Source organism: Eucalyptus grandis, chromosome 3 (assembly GCF_016545825.1).
Source record: "Eucalyptus grandis isolate ANBG69807.140 chromosome 3, ASM1654582v1, whole genome shotgun sequence".
Taxonomy (NCBI): Eukaryota; Viridiplantae; Streptophyta; class Magnoliopsida; order Myrtales; family Myrtaceae; genus Eucalyptus; species Eucalyptus grandis.
The window spans coordinates 55,263,521-55,284,653 of NC_052614.1; the positions used below are offsets into that span (position 1 = coordinate 55,263,521).

General features: G+C 37.6%; 1 pseudogene; it reads right to left on the reverse strand.

Moving 5' to 3' along the window:
- Nucleotides 1-590: 590 nt before the first annotated feature.
- On the reverse strand, nt 591-20,974 carry LOC104439966 (annotated as a pseudogene).
- Nucleotides 20,975-21,133: the final 159 nt, after the last annotated feature.

Here is a 21,133-nt window from a genome sequence, read left to right on the forward strand (position 1 = left end):
TACTTCCTCATAGGGTAAATTGAGTAAAAAACAACCGATCACGTTCACTCAACGGAACATATCGATTTTGTCTAGTTTTAATTGCATCTGTCAATAGACAATGTCTCATTTTGGTTACCCTTTCCATGTTTTTTTCTCAACTGCAGCTAAAATCAAATCTAAAGGCGCTCTCATGAAAATACACGCGACACGAGTTACACAATAAGACACCACCGGAGGCATAAAAGTTAAAAAATTTGACCCATAGGAGTCGGTCAATGCTTCTCATTTCCGTCATAGAATCAATAGATTTCCAACTCTTTCCAAAGGACGACAACCCTTTTATGGAAAGAGGCATTATAATGCTTGCACGCCCGTATGGTTGAGAGACCACGACCACCTGCCTTCTCGAAGGGTTGCCTTCTCGAAGGTCGCTTAACAAACCCTTCGAGAGAAATTAAGCAATTATCGCTCTAACCGATTTCCTATAACACCATAAAGAAAGCGGATTATTAAAGTTATCTCTTCCCACCCTTTTTAAAGCAACAGGCGAACAAGATCAAATCCCGGGCTGTCCTCATCACGCGCGCATATACTTTTCTCCCCCGAGCCAGGACAATTTCGCATCGTCCCGTCCGCGGTGTTCACGACCATGTACATCTTCCGACGTCCGGACAAACACCTCTTCTGACATAATAAATGCGACATTTGAAAAAAAAACACCGCTCGCCCAGCAAGGCGAAATCTCCATCCGTCCACGAGAGAAAAAGAGTGAGATGATTCTGGAGGGAAGGGAAGAGGGAATCGAGCGCGTGCGTGGCTCCGGGTTTCCGCCCTATCAACCACGAAAAGACTGGGACGCGAATCCCATGTGGTGCAGCATCTTGCCAGGACGACAGGCTCCCGCAAATCCATGGAATCGTCAGGCTCGAGCATTGACTAAGCGAAAGCCGAAAGGGTCGTGGCCTCGTCTCGCAGGACAATCGCTAGAATCGGGCTGGAGGATTTTGACTGCAAGCGTTCGACCCACATGCAGCATCAATTATTTGGCAAAATGCGTCGAGCTTCCTTCCCTGTTCGGGCAGTACATCGGATCGCACAAAACGGGCACGGGACGATCACGAACGACCCCATTCGAGATAATACGGAAGGAATATAGATCTGTAGCGGATCTATCAGAATGGCGAAGCGGGACCCTCCGTTTGGAATGATTCTCACTACTGAGAGGAGCTCCAGGAAGCAGGATGGAATGTGAGCGCAAGCTTTGGCCTGATGCCTCGGTCGTTTGCTCGGTGGGTCTGGACTCCTGCGTTGCAGCACGTGTTTGCAAAGGAGAGCGCATGTGTTTCGTCCCGTATTGGGAGAGGGATCCGCAATGAGTCTCGAATTCTCTCTGCAGTAAGCATGGGCATCGATCGCAGCTGTCGAGACTGGAAAGATTGCTCGATCATTGCGTCGAAAAATCCCCTTCCCCCATGGTGTAAGATTCAAGATCGATGATATAAAGAACAAATCATATTAAGATTGTAAGAGGCTCTCAAATGCAAATCTCAGCATCACAGAAATATATCAAACGTTGTTGGTTGAGAGGTCATAAGGTGATAATTACAGGCTTTTCAGGAAGCCCAGTCATCAACAAGAGGTTGTCCCGCAGATCGAACGGCATCCAGCACCTCCAGACCCTTTTTAGTTCCAAACAAGAGCTTTCCAGTGAGTGTCACACCGCGACCTCAATGCATCCGATCTGACATTGCCTCAAAAATTGCTTCTGCGCTTTGAGTTTCCGAGAAGGGCCCTCAGAGCTTAACGGAACTGAAACAAAGGTGGACGCAAAATCGGATTTTGTTACAGAAGGCTCATACATACAACCGTGACACGAGGGCGATTGACAATACCGAATTTTTATTTATTTATTTATCTTGTGAAGAAAAGAATGAGAAGATGAGTTGAAAGGAAGAGACAATTTTTCACTTACTTTTACGTCAAAGGTCAAAAGCTTATGGCTGAACAGTTTGGCTTTTCTAGTCAAGGAAGTCCTTTTAACTTGTCCTAACACTTTCAGCAAAGTAATCAGGGTTCCATCGACAGACTTACGGTTCTACAGTTCCCATTTCTGCCAGACCACCCCTCAAGTTTCTCCAAAATACTACAGTAATCCCTTTTAGTAGCTCTTCCTTCAATTGATCCCGTGATTCTCATTAGGGAAACTACCCAAGAGAGGTAGCAATTGACCAGACAGCTGCATGTGACTACACCATCGAGAAGTCTATCCTTAAAACATTTAGCATGTGGGCGGTGCTATGACTAACATTTAAAGCGTGCAGTCCCAAACAAGACGAAGGGAGAGAAAAACCTTGTCCTAGAAAATGGAGCAGATCGGCATCCCACTGGTTAACAGCTTTCCGAGGAGGCCTTAGGGAGTTGTCGTCCGCAAAAGAAGAGTTATCATTTGCAGGATTTGCGCCCATATACAGGAAGAGATCTTCCTTACTTAAAACCCCATATCACCAAATTGCATCGACGGGGGAACCGTAGGCAGAGTTGTCATCAGCTGTCCTCTTTTTCACCTGCATATGCCAGCACAAAGAAATATCATAAGGACGAGAAGAAGAAGCACAGGGAGAAAGTGAAGAGCATCTTAAGCAGTCCAGGCAACAGTACGAAGTAATTTCTTCCATGTGCTTGCACTGTATGAAGACCAAGAAATGTACTACAAAATTTACTCCCTCGCCGAAAAGACACTGGGGAGCTCATTTGCGTGACGGAAGCAAATCTTCTAAAAAATGAGAGGTAAAATAAACATTACTTTCTTTCTAATTGCTCAATACAATGACAGTAGCAATTTCCTTACCAGTTGGTATTGCTGGTGCAGAGTTTGGTTCGCAGGGTATGCACCTCACTGTTCACAAAGACATAAACAAAATGAATTATGATTGGTCTTATAGTTGTGAAACATAAGCTTTGATTTCTCAAGAGCCAATCAAAACGTATTAACCTGATCCAAACATTACAAGGGAATAGAGGCTTGTAAACTAGTACAAGAACACCTGGAATCACATTGAGCATGAATTTCATATGCATAAACAGAGTTGCAACATAATAAATATTCTGTCAAGTTCCATCTGATACCATGGAAGTCATGTCCTTCCTCCTTTCTCCTTCTTTTGTTTTCAGCTGTCTAAATTTGCAAAAATCGGATCTTCAAGATTCTTAATTGCCAGCAGATTAGCAATCTGCAATGGAAATGCTTTTTGATGCAAGTACACAAGTGAGTTCATGCTTAGAAAAAAGCTAAAGCTACCTCGAAGTCCATATAAGCTAAAAAATTTCAATAATAAATTATGCAGTACTTATTAAGAAACTAGATTAGCAGATAACTATACACTCGTGGAAAGAAGATACCAATCATCAAGCCCTAAAAATCTAACACGGGAAAAAACTAACTATTAAGATAAGAACACACAGGCTTAAAAGGTAAACAATGGATGAGTCCTTAAAAAACCAGGAAAACGAATATTCAAAGGATTACTTGTATCTTCGCCAAAAGCCAAACATCAGAAAATGTACGAAGATCTTTCTAGCATATAATTAACAACTACCATACGTATTTATTACCAAGCATCAAGCCAAGGAAATTGTGCATACTTGACTGCCTCTTTAACCAATGAAATGCCGTTGTCTACATTTTCAAAATCATATAAAAAGGAGAATGCGCTAATTAAAAATATCTCTGATCTATCTTTTGAATTTCACAATTAAACAATGATAATTGAACCCAATCATGGCTTTTCATTTCGATTCCTTTATTCTCGATTTGCAAGACAAACATTCCAAAATTAGATCATTCGATAAAATTTAAACAACTGAGAATACATGCATCATGATCATATACATTGCTACAATTAAACTAATGAACTAAGGATTGCCCATGACATACCGCAAGATAAATTATCAATCCCAAATTGGAAAAAAGGTCTATTCGAAACGGTGACTCCTAATCTAGAAATAGTCTAAAGGGTATGTGTTTCTCAACTAAAGTTATGAATGACAAAATAACGATTTGAGATTACCTGTCTTCCATCCAGGGAACACTATATAAGCCACCAAGACATGTCTCATATTCTACTAGAAGACTAGAACACTCTCCAGGGGAGGGCAATAGGTGCCCCAACTTCTCTCTTTTGCATTAGCTGCTGTTGTTGCATATATGTTCAAACCTTCTGGAAGAAGGCCCTCAACAATACTTCCCGATTCACAAGCTTCAAGGTAAAATACCAGTGTTTATAGCACAAAGGGAACAAAATGAAAAGTTTCTAACGACGTCACATATGAAGGAAAAGGAAATTGCTTTAGTGAATTTAAATTACCAAGCTTTCACAGGTCCCAGACGCATGCTTCTTTTTGAAGACATCATCAACAGATAGGAGAGGGCTGGTGGGCATTCCTGTTAAACATTAATGTCATCCGAGAAATTATGATATGAACACAGTTATATAAATCAATTCTAAATTGGGGAAGGGGTACAAATGAGATATGGAGCCCAGTCCAACTTCTATGACTTTAGTATAGAGATCTCAGTTCAGTTCAATATGTGCCATATAAGCACATGAAAGACATTCTACAACAAGTTGGGGAACTATTGAGTACAAGCCAAGCACACCAGGGCCACCATGACTAGTATACTAGATGGAAATAGTAACATTGGGACCACTACTCACAACCTTCCCACCGTCTACTATGAGAGCAATCTTGTTTCCAAGGATAATAGAGAAAAAGTTATTAACGTCAACATCATCTCCAGTGTAATCCTGTCACCAGAAAAAGTAACTAGTTACCTAAACATTTTGAAAATGGACCTTTGACAAATCTAGAGAAAACTTTTCGTCCTAAACTAGTGATTAAGAATTTGAAAACAGACCTTTGGAACTTCATTAACATCATCGTATCTGGACTGTTAATAATAATTCCAGGCCTAGGGTTCTCTTTGTTTGTAAGCAATGTCGTCATACATAAAAACAACGATATTTTAATCCTTCTGCACTCCTTTCTTCAAGAGCCAATAAGCACGGCAAACATTGGCCTGAAAGGAAAATGCACGAAGAGTGCGTATTATCAACAACTAAAAAAAAAAAAAAAGCAGGACAAATGAAACAAGCAAAGGCATAAAGGAATCTAAATTTATTTCTGATGAGATTGAGATAAAACAAAAGCTGTTGTCTAGAAGGTAAAGCACTCCGTTCCTTTTTCTATTGTTGAAGCAATTTTAATTTGAGGGCACGAGAACATGAAGGTCCTAGCACAAGAAGAAATGAAATGGAAATATACCATATGAAAAAGTAGGCATGAAAGTTGAAAATAAAGGTGGGCCCCTCTCACCATCATCATCACCATCAACACCACCATGAAATAATTAGATCTCTTCTGATAAAGCCCCCTCCAAACAAACATTAAAAAAAAGAAAAGAAAAAACTTTTCAGCCACAAGGTCAGGCCCATTTTTATCTTGAAATCCACGACCACTTATAACCGCTGATCCCCTCTTCTCTCTCCAAACAAAAAACGAAAGAAAGAAAGAAATGGAAAAAAGGGAGGAAGACGCTAAGCAAATCAGGATTCCATAAAGACGTCGTGCTAAGAAAAGTAAACAAAATCATCAGAAGATCAAAGGTTAGATCTGCGCACCACCAAACATGTCGGGGTCTCAAACAACGACTGAAACGCCAGTACACACTATACCCATGTGCACATTTCAACCACTCGCGCCTCCCGATTTGGCCTATTTACAAGGATCAACGACACGCTCTTGCTCGGTGGCCTATATAGATTCTCTCTCCGTGTCTCGATCTCTCGAACAGAAAACGTGGAGGTAACGATGGATGATGTTAGGTCAGTCCGTAAACAGTAAAACCGCATGTTAAACGACACAACGCCTCCATTTCTTTCTTTGTTGCACTTTGACAAAATGGACAAAGAGAGAGACAAGAAAACATGCCTTCTAACTACCGCAAAGGAGCCTCTAAAAGATAGAATTAGATCTCAGAGATCCTTTCTTGGTCCATCCTCGCCCACTCGAAGATACAAAAAACTCTCATCCTTCGGATCGTACCCATTCCCGCCACTACTGAGTGGTGCCGCCATCTCCACCTCCACCTCCACCCCTCGAAAAAAAGTAAAAAAAAAAAAAAGAACAAAGCCCAGTGCACCAAGAGAGAGAGATGTGGGAGAGAGGCGGCGGCGGTACTTGCGCTGAGGTGGCGGGAAGGATCAAACAGCCACGAACATCAATCAGCAGAGATCGGGTCATCATCAATCAACAGAGAAAAGTTCCGGAGCTCATCTAGAAGAAAACCAAGAAATCCAAGAGCGAGCGAGGGAGCGATGATTATGGTTTGGAAACTTCAATCGGGAATCGTCCAAAACAGTGGTAACGAAACCAAAATGGCTTTGACCTATGGAGGAAGGGAAAAAAGAAGAGGAGAGAGAAAGAGAACGAGGAAATCTCTGGCCAGCTCTGGTTAGATTTCAAGAAACATGCAGAAGAAGAAGAAGAAGAGGAGGAGGAGCTCAAGGCGCCGCGACCAACATGGCTCGTTTTTCCAAGGAGGAATCCACATGAACAGCACCCTTACTGCTCATCTGCTCAGAGCTCGAAATCAAAAGTAAGAAGAATCTCTTTCAAAGCCATCAAGGGGGGGTTCGTGAATTCAAACGCATTGAACATCCAGAGAGGGGTGAGGCGCAGAAAGAGACCAGGAAAAACTCGATTCAAAAACAAGAAAGTTCTCAGTAGAAACGAGGCGAATTCCAGAAAACTCCCGTCTCTGAAATGGAACGTCGCCAAAATATTTCGTGTAAATGGACTCTCTTTCTCGAGAGCAAACGCACGTCCATGCTCCACGACCTACTGAGAAAGGAGGAAAGACATCGGCCGGCGAAGGAATTCTGATCAAGATTGTCGCATTACACGAAAAGTGTTGAAATCACTGGCATTAATGACTGAACATAAGTTCACATGTTTCTTCTTCAACCTTCGACGTTCATGGATGATTTAATGGATGTGTTCCTTAGCCCTCGCGCATCAGTCCTTGAACAGTTTTCTGGACGAATTAATTAATACATTAATGGACGTATTTCTTCAATCCCGATGCAACAAGCATTTATATATGAATTAATAGATGGATGGGACGAATTCCTTGATCCTTGTGTAGTAGATTTTACTGGCATTAAGGGACGTTGGATCTTCTAGAGTCTCCGCAATAAAAATGATTATCTTCTAAGTCTTTTTCAATTCGTGCCAGATATTATCAACTATTAGAATTCCTCTGTGAAAAAACACTCCTACAAGTGTGTCGATTTCTAGAAGTGTCCAATAAAGTTCTGTTTGTATGGTGTTAATATAAGCGGGTTCGAAGTGCTGCATCTTGGGAGGCATGTTTTGTGAAGCCGCTTAACATTATTGATAGGAACTAATCGCCTTAAAGGAGATTCCATTGGCCATATCTCACCTTGTATCAAACAACTTTGTATTTGGATCGTGATTTAACATCTTTATATATAAAGATTAATACAAGCATTAGCTTGATCATTATTATATTATTGTTATCATTTTTCAAATTTATTTTTTTGGTTCCAACAGATAGAGTTACGTATTTTTATATGTGAATATTATTTTTATTCTAATACTTAAAATTAATTTTTCAACAATCTTAAGGCGATTGGTCACGTATTTTCTTACTATTTGTTGTGTCTATTAGAAAATCAAGATGGCTAATAACAATCAACTACCAAATGATGTATGGAACATTTTTGAAGACGTTCCTATGATCGTTTCGATCACTACTGGTGGAGAGATTCATACCTCGAGGCTTGGTGTTGTGGCAGCAAATGTTGCAGGCCTATGGGTCGAGACCATACATGGTGGTGCGGGCACAAGTTGCTTGAGTGACATACTTGGGACTGTCTTTCAAAACATTACATGCCAAATGGCATATGGTCTAATTTTTGGAGAGATGGTTCAACAAGCTTTGCCTAGTTGGATGTTATCATATCCGATAACACCAAATTAGAAATAAAAAAACTTTACCCGTGTGGGCTTTAAGCAGTGGCTGTAGAAGATGTTCTTATGTTTGACCACGTTAAATTTCAAGTACTCATCAAATGTATGTCCGATAATTAGTCCATATGAGCAAGATGTCACTACCCTTGGGGTGTTGGAGGCTTAGAAAATCAAGATGGCTAATAACAATCAACTACCAAATGATGTATGGAACATTTTTGAAGACGTTCCTATGATCGTTTCGATCAATACTGGTGGAGAGATTCATACCTCGAGGCTTGGTGTTGTGGCAGCAAATGTTGCAGGCCTATGGGTCGAGACCATACATGGTGGTGCGGGCACAAGTTGCTTGAGTGACATACTTGGGACTGTCTTTCAAAACATTACATGCCAAATGGCATATGGTCTAATTTTTGGAGAGATGGTTCAACAAGCTTTGCCTAGTTGGATGTTATCATATCCGATAACACCAAATTAGAAATAAAAAAACTTTACCCATATGGGCTTTAAGCAGTGGCTGTAGAAGATGTTCTTATGTTTGACCACGTTAAATTTCAAGTACTCATCAAATGTATGTCCAATAATTAGTCCATATGAGCAAGATGTCACTACCCTTGGGGTGTTGGAGGCTTGGAAGCATGGGAACTTCCCATGCCAAAATTATATCCTTAATTGTTAAGTAAATTTTCTTTATAATGTTTATTGTAACATTTGAATTGCTAAACAATTATGGGAGTCCATAGAAAAGGAATATAAAACTGAGGACATAGGCACCAAGAAATTCATGGTTACCAAATTCTTATATCCTTAATTGTTAAGTAAATTTTCTTTATAATGTTTATTGTAACATTTGAATTGCTAAACAATTATGAGAGTCCATAGAAAAGGAATATAAAACTGAGGACATAGGCACCAAGAAATTCATAGTTACCAAATTCTTGGATTTCAAAATGGTTGATTTTAAATCTATTATGAATCATGTTCAGGAATTGTAAATAATTTAAATAACATCTACATTGAGGAAATGTTACTTAGTGAGTCATTCCAAGTTGTGGCTATTATTGAGAAGCTACCTTCGGGCTGGTTAGACTTCGAAAATTATTTGAAGCACAAACGGAAAGAGACAAGCCTTGAAGCTCTCATTCTACGTCTTAGAATTGAAGAGGACAACAAAAGGAATGCAAACCCTCCTATTGAATCAAAGGCCAACATTATGGAGTCCTCAAATTCTAAACAAAATATGAAGAGGAATAAACATTTTCAAGGAAATGACAAGTAGAAGGAACAATGCATAAAATTCCAAGGGGCATGTTTTATTTGCAATAAGTCTGGTCATCGTGCTAAGGATTGCAAGAAGCACCTAAACAAAGGCAAGGATGGTGGTGGAGTAAAGTAGCCAAATCTGATAGAGTATGAAGAAAATGAGAAACTGACTATTACGGCGGTGTTTGAGGTATCATTAGTGTCAAACAATGCCAATTGATTGTTAGACATAGATGCCATAATTACATTGTGTGGATAAACACATGTTCTCCTTTTACGAGAAGGCTGAAGAAGAAGAAAAGCTCTACATGGCTAACTCTATAGTAGTAAAGATTGTTGGGAAAGGAAAAGTGATTTTGAAGTTCACCTCTAGCAAAAAAATTATTATGTTAAATGTGCTCCATGTATTGGAAATTTAGAAGAATCTCATTTTTAGCTCCATACTACTCAAGAAGGGTTTCAAAATTGTTTTTGAATCTGATAAGTTTATACTTTCTAAAGGAGAGATGTACGTGAGGAAATTGTACTTCTATAATGATTTGTTCAAAGCCAATGTGGCTGTCATTGATATAAACTCGAAATTCTTGTATCCAAAGATTATTAATAAATAAAAGTTGTTAGTTTATACTATTATGTCTCTTTTTTTATGGCATGGTAGATTAGGACACGTAAACTACAGTACAATGAAAAATGATAGCAAACTTATGGCTAATTTTGACTTGGATGCCCATTACAAGTGTGAAACTTGTGTTGAAACTAAGTTAGCTAAGAAGCCTTTCAAATTGATTGAAAGAACAAGTGAACCTCTACCACTAATTCATAATGATTTATGTGATTTAAAGTTTATAGAAAGTAGATAAGGAAATAAGTACGTCATCACCTTTGTAGATGATTATACTCAATTTTGCTATGTTTATTTGTTAAATAGCAAAGATGAGGCTATGAGCATAGTTATCAAGTACAAAAATGAGGTCGAGAATCAACTTAATAAACGAATCAAAGTGCATAGGTTTGATAGAGGAAGAGAATACAATTCTACTAGTTTTAGGAAGTTTTGTGCTAGTTTGGGGTAACTCTCCAAACAACTACACTTAACTCCACAGCAAAATGGAATTGTTGAACAAAAAAATAGAACTTTAAAAGAAATGGCTAATGCTATGCTCTTAAGTTTGGATTTACCTCAAAACTCGTGGGGGGTAGTTCTAATTACGAACTATATTCTTAATAAAATACCCCATAAAGAGATAGGTAAAGCTCTATATGAGTTTTGGAATGGAAGATTGTCGTCCTATAATTTTTTGAAAGTGTGGGGGTGCCTAGCTAAGGTAGCAATTTCTCCTCATAAACAAACTCGGTTGAAATCTAAAACGGTGGATTGCATATTCATCGATTATGCTTAAAGTAGCAGTGCATACAGATTTTTGGTTCACATATTTGATAATGCGGAAATCCATGTCAATAATATACTAGAATTGAGGGATGTTGAATTCTTTGAGGATATATATCCTGCAAAAATAAATCAAGGTGAATTATCTCAAAAAAGATTTAAAAAATTAGAATATGAAAATGAAGAATTTCAGGCCAAAGAAGTTGAACTTCATAGAAGCAAGAGGTCACGAATTGAAAAATCTTTCAAACTTGACTTTCTCACATACATGTAAGAAGGTGAGCCTCAAACTTTTCAAGAGGTAATGACAACTCTAAATGCTCCTTACTTGGAAATAAACTATTGATAATGAAATTGATTCTATCCTAAGTAACTATACTTGGAAATTGGTTGATCAGAAAATAAACCAATTGGATGTAAATCGATACTCAAAAGAAGCGTAGAGCTAATGGTTTCATAGATATGTATAAAACAGGACTTGTAGCCAAAGGGTTTAGACTAAGAGAGGGTTTAGATTACTTTGCTACCTATTCACGAGTAACAAGAATAACATTAGGTAGGATGTTAATTGCTATAGCTTCGCCATACAATTTGTAAGTACATCAGATGGATGCGAAAACTGTATTTTTGAATGGTGATCTCGATGAGGAGATTTACATAAAACAACTTGAAGAATTCAAGGTCAAAGCACTATAACACAAAGTGTGCAAACTTGTTAAATCATTATATGGACTTAAACAAACTCCTAAACAATGACATGAGAAGTTTGATTGTGTGATGATCTAATGTGGGTATAAAATCAATGAGTGTGACAAATATGTGTACACTAAATCCACGTTAATTGGATGTATACTCATTTTTCTATATGTTGATGATTTGCCAATTCTTGGAGATAATATTAAGGTTATCAAAAACACCAAAAATGTTCTCAAGAAAAACTTTGAGATGAAAGACGTAGGTACTGTGGATGTTATACTTAGCATCAAAATTTAAAGAAATTCTAATAGTCTAAGTTTAACACAATCTCATTACATTGAAAATGTAATTGAGAGGTTTAAAGGGTTCGGCATTAAAGATGTGTGATAATCTCTGTCTTCCACACCTAACTTTACGAAAGAATACTGGAGATAGTATTAGATAGCTAGAGTACTCTCAAGTAATTAGTAGCATCATGTACATCATGAACTAGAAAACTAAGTAGATACACTGGTAATCCTGGTCACGAGCATTGGAATGCTCTATTGAGAATGTTAGGTTATCTAAAAAGAATCAAACACTATATTTTGCAATATGGGAAATGTCATGATATTTTGGAAGACTATTGAAATGCTAACTAGATTTTAGATCATGATAAATTGAAATCGACTAACAAATATGTGTTCACACTAGGAAGTGCAACAGTATCTTGGAAATCTTCAAAGCAAACTTTAATAACACGCTCCATGATGGAATCGGAGTTTGTTGCTTTGGATAAAGCTACTAAAGAAGCATAGGGGCTTTGACAATCTTTAGAGGATGTTCCATTGTGGCCAAAACCCGTGGTTACAATATGCATTTACCGTGACAATCAAGCAGCGACTACAAGGGCACATAATGTAATATATAATAGTAAGTCTAGACACATTCATCACAGATATAATACCATAAGATAGTTGCTCTCGAATAATGATTTCTTTAGACTTTGTAAAGTCAAAAGAAAATATTGCGGATTCACTAACAAAAGGTTTATCAAGAGAGCAAGTAAATTGCACATTGAGGGGAATGGGGTAAAAGCCTTAATTAAATAAAGAAATTTTAAGGTGGAAACCTCATTTAGCAATTGAAGTTCCCATGGATTAGGTTCAATAGGACAACGCAAATTGTGGATACTCTAGTGTGAACATTGTTCCCCACTCATATGATGCAAGTGATTCCTATAGCATTTTAAGGGCATGCTACGCATTTAATGATTCATATAACTTAGATTTCAAAATTCTAGTAAGATAAGATAGGATACCTTTGGTAGAAATGCCCCTATATGTGTGAAGCTAGCTAACTCCATGAAAATATTTAAAGGTTAGATTTTTTAAAACACACGTAAATCTCGAGAGGTTCGAGGCCAAAATAATGAACAAAACGAAGAACCAATCTTAACTTTGCAATACTTTATGTGAGGTTTATTGTTTGGGCTTATATCAGCAACTGGCAATTCAAGGCTTAGTCCATTGATTAGTTAAGTTAGTCCAATAGGCTTTCACTAAAGACGGTTTAAAGTGAAAGCAAAGTGACCGCTACCTATCTTTATGCAATTTATCTCCATAGGCACACTTGGACTTCTGCGAGTCAAAATAAAAATATTTTGTTGAGCCATTGATGTGGGGGATTGTTGAAATTAATGATATTAATGGCTCACCATAAGTTCACACATTTCTTCTTCAACCTTCGTTAATGGATGAGTTAATGGAAGCGTTCCTTCCTCCAGCCCTCCCTCCCTCGTGCATAGTCTTGGAACAATTTTATGGATGAATTAATTTATGCGTTAATGAAGGCATTTCTTCAGATGCATTAGGTTTTGCAATAGTTTTGTGATGCATTTATAAACGAATTAATGGATGGACGCGTTAAAGGACGAATTCCTTGATTTTTGTGTAGTAGATTTTACTTGCATTAAGGGATGTGTTAATGACGGATCTTCTAGACTCTCTCCGCAACAATTCTTAGATAATCCTTATGAAAATGACTATCTTCTAAGGGTCTGTTTGTTTCACGGAAAATGGACAATTTCCGGAAAATATTTTCCTAGAAGTCATTTTCCTGGAAAATGACAATATTTTCTGCTATTTGGTTAAAACCTGAAAATGTTTCGGAATTTTTTTCTAGTGTTCAGTAAGGAAAATATTTTCCGCTCCCTAGATTGGCGAGCGTGAGCGTCAAGCTCGAGGCTTGCTAGATCGACGAGCCAAGTTTGAGATCAATGAGCTTGAGGTTCACCTGATTCGACAACTAGCAAGAAAGAAGAAGTTGGGAAACAAAGAAAAGAAAAAAAAGAAAAAGAAAAGAAAAAGGAAATTAAAAATAATTTAAATTTAAAAAAATAATTCGAATAAAAAAGAAAAGAAGAAGAAGAAAGGGGAGGAAGAAGTGAGGATTTGTAGAAGTGTGAGATAAGATAGATCAAGTGAGAAAATTTTTTTCCACTTTTCAAAAATGAAAAACATTTTCGCCCACTTTAGAAGACATTTTTTTTCCTTTGATGGAAAACATTTTCTCCAAGGAATTCATTTTTCGTGAAACGAACGAAGCTTAAGTCTTCTTTAATTTGTGGCAAATAGAGTCATTCAAATATTAAAATTGCTCTTTGGAAAAACACTTATTCAAGAGTGCCGATTTCTAGAAGTGTTCGACAACGTTCTATTTGTATAGTGTTAATACAAACGGGTTTGAGATGCTGTATCTTGGGAAGCATAGTTTGTGAAGCTGCTTAACACCGTTGGCATTCAGTTAGTCATATCTCACCTCCTATTGAATTTCCTATAAATTTTATTACAATCAAACAATTTTGTATTTGGGTTGTGATTTAACATCTTTATATGTAAAGATTTATACAAATATTGACTTGATCATTATTATATTATTGTTATTATTTTTTCAGATTTATTTTTTTGGTTCCAACAAACAGAGTTATGTATTTTTTTTGTACGTGAATATTTTTTTTATTCCAATATGTGAAAAATTATATTTCACCAGAAAGACCCAACTTTGAAGCTGAAAAGCCTTTGCTTTCAAGAGGGCCTTGAAACTGTTCCAGTTTGAGTTTTTGGGGGAAAATGTCTAATTTCGTCTAAGATTGAGGGCTCTTCTGCAGACAATCTATACCACTTTCACTTATTAGAATCAAGCTGGAGTCCACATGCATCATAAGTTATTTTCACAAACTATCATTCTTTCTTCCCCATTTGTATTAGTAGTCTGCAGAGCTACAATACTTCAAATTGTGCGAAACGGGCACGATATCATCCTACATTCAAAGTGTCACGGCCCAAAAGAAAGCGTGTCCAAGAGATTCCTACGGGACGGGCGTGACACATTCGACCCTCAGCTTATCCTATCTTCTAGGGTTTTCTCGAGTCTTCTAAAATACTCCTAGGGGCGGGCGGTAAAGTAATTGTACTTTTATGTAATAAATGCGAGTAGCCGGTAGTTGGGGAAATGTAATATCAACCGTTAGATCTAAGGGAGATCTACGGATACGGTTTGCCTTGTACTTGTATATAAAAGGGTCTTCCCCCTCATTGTAAACCATCTCATTTTCAAGTGAATATAAATCCAGAGCATCTCTCTCTAGAAGTCTCTCTCTAAGATCCTTGTGAGTGAGTGTTGAAAGGATGCTTAGGAGTAAAATCTTAAGGCTGCACGGGTGAGCTTACGTGTGATCGAAAGTTGATCGATCGGCCCGTGACACAAAGCATGTCCTTTCTCTTTTCCCCTTTCTTTGTTTTCAGCTATCTAAATTTGCAAACATCGAATCTTCAAGATTCTTAATTGTCGGCAGATTAGCTATTTGCAATGGAAATGCTTTTCGATGCAAGTACACAAAGTTCATGGTTAGAAAAACGAAGAGCTACCTCAATGTCCCTATAAGCTAAAAAATTAAATTAGATTAGTAGGTAACTATATACTCATGGAAAGAAGATACCAATCAGCAAGCCTAAAAATCTAACACGGGGAAAAACTTCCTATTTAGATAAGAGCACACAAGCTGAAAAGGCAAACAATGGATTAGTCCTTAAAAAACAAGCAACTCGAATATTCGAAGGATAACTTATACCAGTCAAAGGCCCAACACCAGAAAATGTAGATCTTAAATCTATATAATTAGCAACTAAGATACATATTTATTACCAAGCATCAAGTTAAGGATAGTGCATAATTGACAGCCTCTTTAACCAATAAATTTTTGTAGTTGACATCTTTAAAATCATATAAAAGGAGAATGTGCTAATGGAAAATATCTCCGATCTTTCTTCTGATCTTTGCAACAAAACAACGAGAAATGGACTTTTCAACTGTGCTTTCGATTCCTCCATTCTCAATTTGAAAGACAAACAGTCCAAATTCAGATCATTTAATAAAATTTAAACAACTGGAAATACATGGACCATAATTATACACATTACTGTGATCCAACTTATGCATTAAGGGTTGGCCATGGTACACTGCAAGAAAAATTCTCAGTCTTCAATTGGAGAAAAAGTCGCCATTGAAACAATGACTCCTAATCTAGAAAGAATAAGAGTGCAAATGGTACATGTTTCTCATCCAAATGCATTAATGAGAAAGTAAGGATTTAAACCTGTTTTCCATCCAAGTAACACTATAAAGTCACCAAGACACGTTTCATATTTTGCCGGAGAATTAGGATGCACTCCAGGGTAGGTGCCCCAACTGCTCTCTTATGCATTAGCTGTTGTTGTTGCATATATGTTGAAACCTTACGGAAGAAGGCCCTCAAATATACTTCCCGATTCACAAGCTTCAAGGTAAAATACCAGTGTTTATAACACAGAGAACAAAATGAAAAGTTTCTGACAACATCATGTATGAAGGGAACTGCTTTAGTGGACTTAAACTTACCAAGCTTTCACAGGTCCCAAACGCGTGCTTCTTTTTGAAGACATCATCAACAGATAAGAAATGGTTGGTGGGCATTCCTGTTAAACGTCAATGTCAACCATGAGATTCTGATATGAACACAGTTATATAAATCAATTCTAGATTGGGGAAGGGGTGCAAATGAGATACGGAACCCAATCCAACTTTTGACTTTAGTACAAATATCTCAGTTCAGCTCAACATGTGCCAGAGAAACGCATGAAGACAATCTACAACGAATGGAGGTCATCTTGAGTAACTACTGTACAAATCAAACACACTAGGGCCACCATGATTAGTATAGGAGATGAAGATAGTAACATCGGGACCACTATCCACAACCTTCCCATCGCCTACTGCGAGAGTTGTCTTGTTTTTAGGGGTTATAGAGAAAAAGTCGTTAATGTCAACATCCTCTCCAGTGTAATCCTACCACCAGAAAAGTAACTAGCGACTTGACATTTGAAAACAGACCTTTGACAAATCTAGACAAGACTTTTTATCATAATCTAGTGATTAAGCATTTGAAAACAGACCTTTGAACTCCTTCATGAACATCATCTCCAAATGGACTGTTAATAATAATTCCAAGCTTGGGGTTCTCTTTATTGTAGGCAATGTCATCATACATATAAATAACGGTATTTTCATCCTTCAGCTCCCATTTCTTCAAAGGCTTATATGGATGGCAAACATTGGCCTGAAAGGGAAATGCACGAACAGTGCCCACCAGAAAATGTAGATCTTAAATCCATATAATTAGCAACTAAGATACATATTTATTACCAAGTATCAAGTCAAGGAGAGTGCATAATTGACAGCCTCTTTAACCAATAAATTTTTGTAGTTGACATCTTCAAAATCATATAAAAGGAGAATGTGCTAATGGAAAATATCTCCGATCTTTCTTTTGATCTTTGCAACAAAGTAACGAGAAATGGACTCAATCATGTCTTTTCAGCTGTGGTTTCGATTCCTCCATTCTCAATTTGCAAGACAAACAGTCCAAAATCAGATCATTTGATAAAATTTAAACAATTGGAAATACATGGACCATAATTATACACATTGTTGTGATCCAACTATGCATTAAGGGTTGCCCGTGGTACACCGCAAGAAAAATTCTCAGTCTTCAATTGGAGAAAAATTCGCCATTGAAACGGTGACTCTTAATCTAGAAAGAATAAGAGTGCAAATGGTACGTGTTTCTCATCCAAAGGCATTAATGAGAAAGTAAGATTTTAAACCTGTCTTCCATCCAGGTAACACTATAAAGTCACCAAGACATGTTTCATATTCTGCTGGAGGGCTAGGATGCACTCTAGGGTAGGTGTCCAACTGCTCTCTTTTGCATTAGTTGATGTTGTTGCATATATGTTGAAACCTTCTTGAAGAAGGTCCTCAAATATACTTCCCAATTCACAAGCTTCAAGGTAAAATACCAATATTTATAACATAGAGAACAAAATGAAATTTTTTAACAACGTTATGTATGAAGGAAACTACTTTAGTGGACTTAAACTTACCAAGCTTTCACAGGTCCCAGATGCGTGCTTTTTTTGAAGACATCATCAACAGATAGGAAATGGCTGGTGGGCATTCCTATTAAACATCAATGTTAACCGTGAGATTCTAATATGAACACACTTATATAAATCAATTCTAGATTGGGGAAGGGGTGCAAATGAGATACGGAGCCCAATCCAACTTCTGACTTTAGTACAAATATCTGAGTTCGGCTCAACATGTGCTAGAGAAACGCATGAAGACAATCTAAAACGAATGGAGGTCATCTTGAGGAACTACTTAGTACAAACTAAGCACACCAGGGCCACCATGATTAGTATAGGAGATGAAGATAGTAACATCGGGACCATTATCCACAACCTTCCCACCGCCTACTACAAGAGCCGTCTTGTTTCTAGGGGTCACGGAGAAAAAGTCGTTAATGTCAGCATCCTCTCCAGTGTAATCCTACCACTAGAAAAGTAACTAGCGACTTGACATTTGAAAACAGATCTTTGACAATCTAGACAAGACTTTTTATCCTAATCTAGTGATTAAGCATTTGAAAATAGACCTTTGGAACTCCTTCATTAACATCATCTCTAATTGGACTGTTAATAATAATTCCAAGCCTGGCATTCTCTTCATTATACACAATATCATCATACATATAAACAATGGTATTTTCATCATTCAACCCCTCTTTCTTCAAAAGCTGATATGGATGGCAAACATCGGTCTGAAAGGGAAATGCACGAACAGTGCACACCAGAAAATGTAGATCTTAAATGCATATAATTAGCAACTAAGATACATATTTATTTCCAAGCACCAAGTCAAGGATAGTGCATAATTGACTGCCTCTTTAACCAATAAATTTTGTAGTTGACATCTTCAAAATCATATAAAAGGAGAATGTGCTAATGGAAAATATCTCTGATCTTTCTTTTGATCTTTACAACAAAACAACGAGAAATGGACCCAATCATGGCTTTTCAACTATGCTTTTGATTCCTCCATTCTCAATTTGCAAGACAAACAGTCCAAAATCAGATCATTTGATAAAATTTAAACAACTGGAAATACATGGACCATAATTATACACATTGTTGTGATCCAACTATGCATTAAGGGTTGCCCGTGGTGCACTACAAGAAAAATTCTCAATCTTAAATTGGAGAAGAAGTCGCTATTGAAACGGTGACTCCTAATCTAGAAAGAATAAGAGTGCAAATGGTACGTGTTTCTCATCCAAAGGCATTAATGAGAAAGTAAGGTTTTAAACCTGTCTTCCATCCAGGTAACACTATAAAGTCACCAAGACATGTTTCATATTCTGCTAGAGGGCTAGGATGCACTCTACGGTAGGTGCCCCAACTACTCTCTTCTGCATTAGCTGCTATTGTTGCATATATGTTGAAACCTTATGGAAGAAGGCCCTCAAATATACTTCCCGATTCATAAGTTTCAAGGTAAAATACCAGTGTTTATAACATAGAGAACAAAATGAAAAGTTTGTCATGTATGAAGGAAACTGCCTTAGTGGACTTAAACTTACCAAGCTTTCACAGGTCCCAGATGCGTGCTTCTTTTTGAAGACATGCCTAGTGGGCATTCCTGTTAAACGTCAATGTCAACCGTGTGATTCTGATATGAACACAGTTATACAAATCAATTCTAGATTGGGGAAGGGGTGCAAATGAGATACGGAGCCCAATCCAACTTCTAACTTTAGTACAAATATCTCAGTTCGGCTCAACATGTGCCAGAGAAACGCATGAAGACAATCTACAACGAATGGAGGTCATCTTGAGGAACTAATCAGTACAAACCAAGCACACCAGGGCCACCATGATTAGTATATGAGATGAAGATAGTAACATCGGGACCACTATCCACAACCTTCCCACCGCCTATTGCGAGAGCCGTCTTGTTTCCAGGGGTCACAGAGAAAAAGTCGTTAACGTCAGCATCCTCTCCAGTGTAATCCTACCACTAGAAAAGTAACTAGCGACTTGACATTTGAAAACAGATCTTTGACAATCTAGACAAGACTTTTTATCCTAATCTAGTGATTAAGCATTTGAAATAGACCTTTGGAACTCCTTCATGAATATCATCTCTTACTGGACTGTTACTAATAATTCCAGGCCTGGGGTTCTCTTCATTGAATGCAATGTCCTCATACATATAAACAACGATATTTTCATCCTTCAGCCCCCTTTATTCAAAAGCTGATATGGATGGCAAATATCGGCCTGAAAGGGAAATGCACGAATAGTGCACACCAGAAAATGTAGATCTTAAATGCATATAATTAACAACTAAGATACATATTTATTACCAAGCATCAAGTCAAGGATAGTGCATAATTGACTGCCTCTTTAACCAATAAATTTTTGTAGTTGACATCTTCAAAATCATATAAAAGGAGAATGTGCTAATGGAAAATATATTTGATGTTTCTTTTGATCTTTGCAACAAAACAACGAGAAATGGACCCAATCATGGCTTTTCAACTGTGCTTTCAATTCCTCCATTCTCAATTTGCAAGACAAACAGTCCAAAATCAAATCATTTGATAAAATTTAAACAACTGGAAATACATGGACCATAATTATACACATTGTTGTGATCCAACTTATGCATTAAGGGTTGCCCGTGGTACACTGCAAGAAAAATTCTCAATCTTAAATTGGAGAGAAAAGTCGCCATTGAAACGGTGACTACTAATCTAGAAAGAATAAGAGTGCAAATGGTACGTGTTTCTCATCCAAAGGCATTAATGAGAAAGTAAGATTTTAAACCTGTCTTCCATCCAGGTAACACTATAAAGTCACCAAGACATGTTTCATATTCTGCTAGAGGGCTAGGATGCACTCTGGTAGGTGCCCCAACTGCTCTCTTCTGCATTAGTCGTTGTTGTTGCATATATGTTGAAACCTTATGGAAGAAGGCCCTCAAATATACTTCTCGATTCACAAGCTTCAAGGTAAAATACCAGTGTTTATTACACAGAGAACAAAATGAAAAGTTTGCCATGTATGAAGGAAACTGCTTTAGTGGACTTAAACTTACCAAGTTTTCACAGGTCCCAGACACATGCTTCTTTTTGAAGATATCATCAACCGATAAGAAATGGCTGGTGGGCATTCCTATTAAATATCAATGTCAAACGTAAGATTTTGATATGAACACAGCTATATAAATCAATTCTAGATTGGGGAAGGGGTGCAAATGAGATACCGAACCCAATCCAACTTCTGACTTTAGTACAAATATCTCAGTTCAGCTCAACATGTGCCAGAGAAA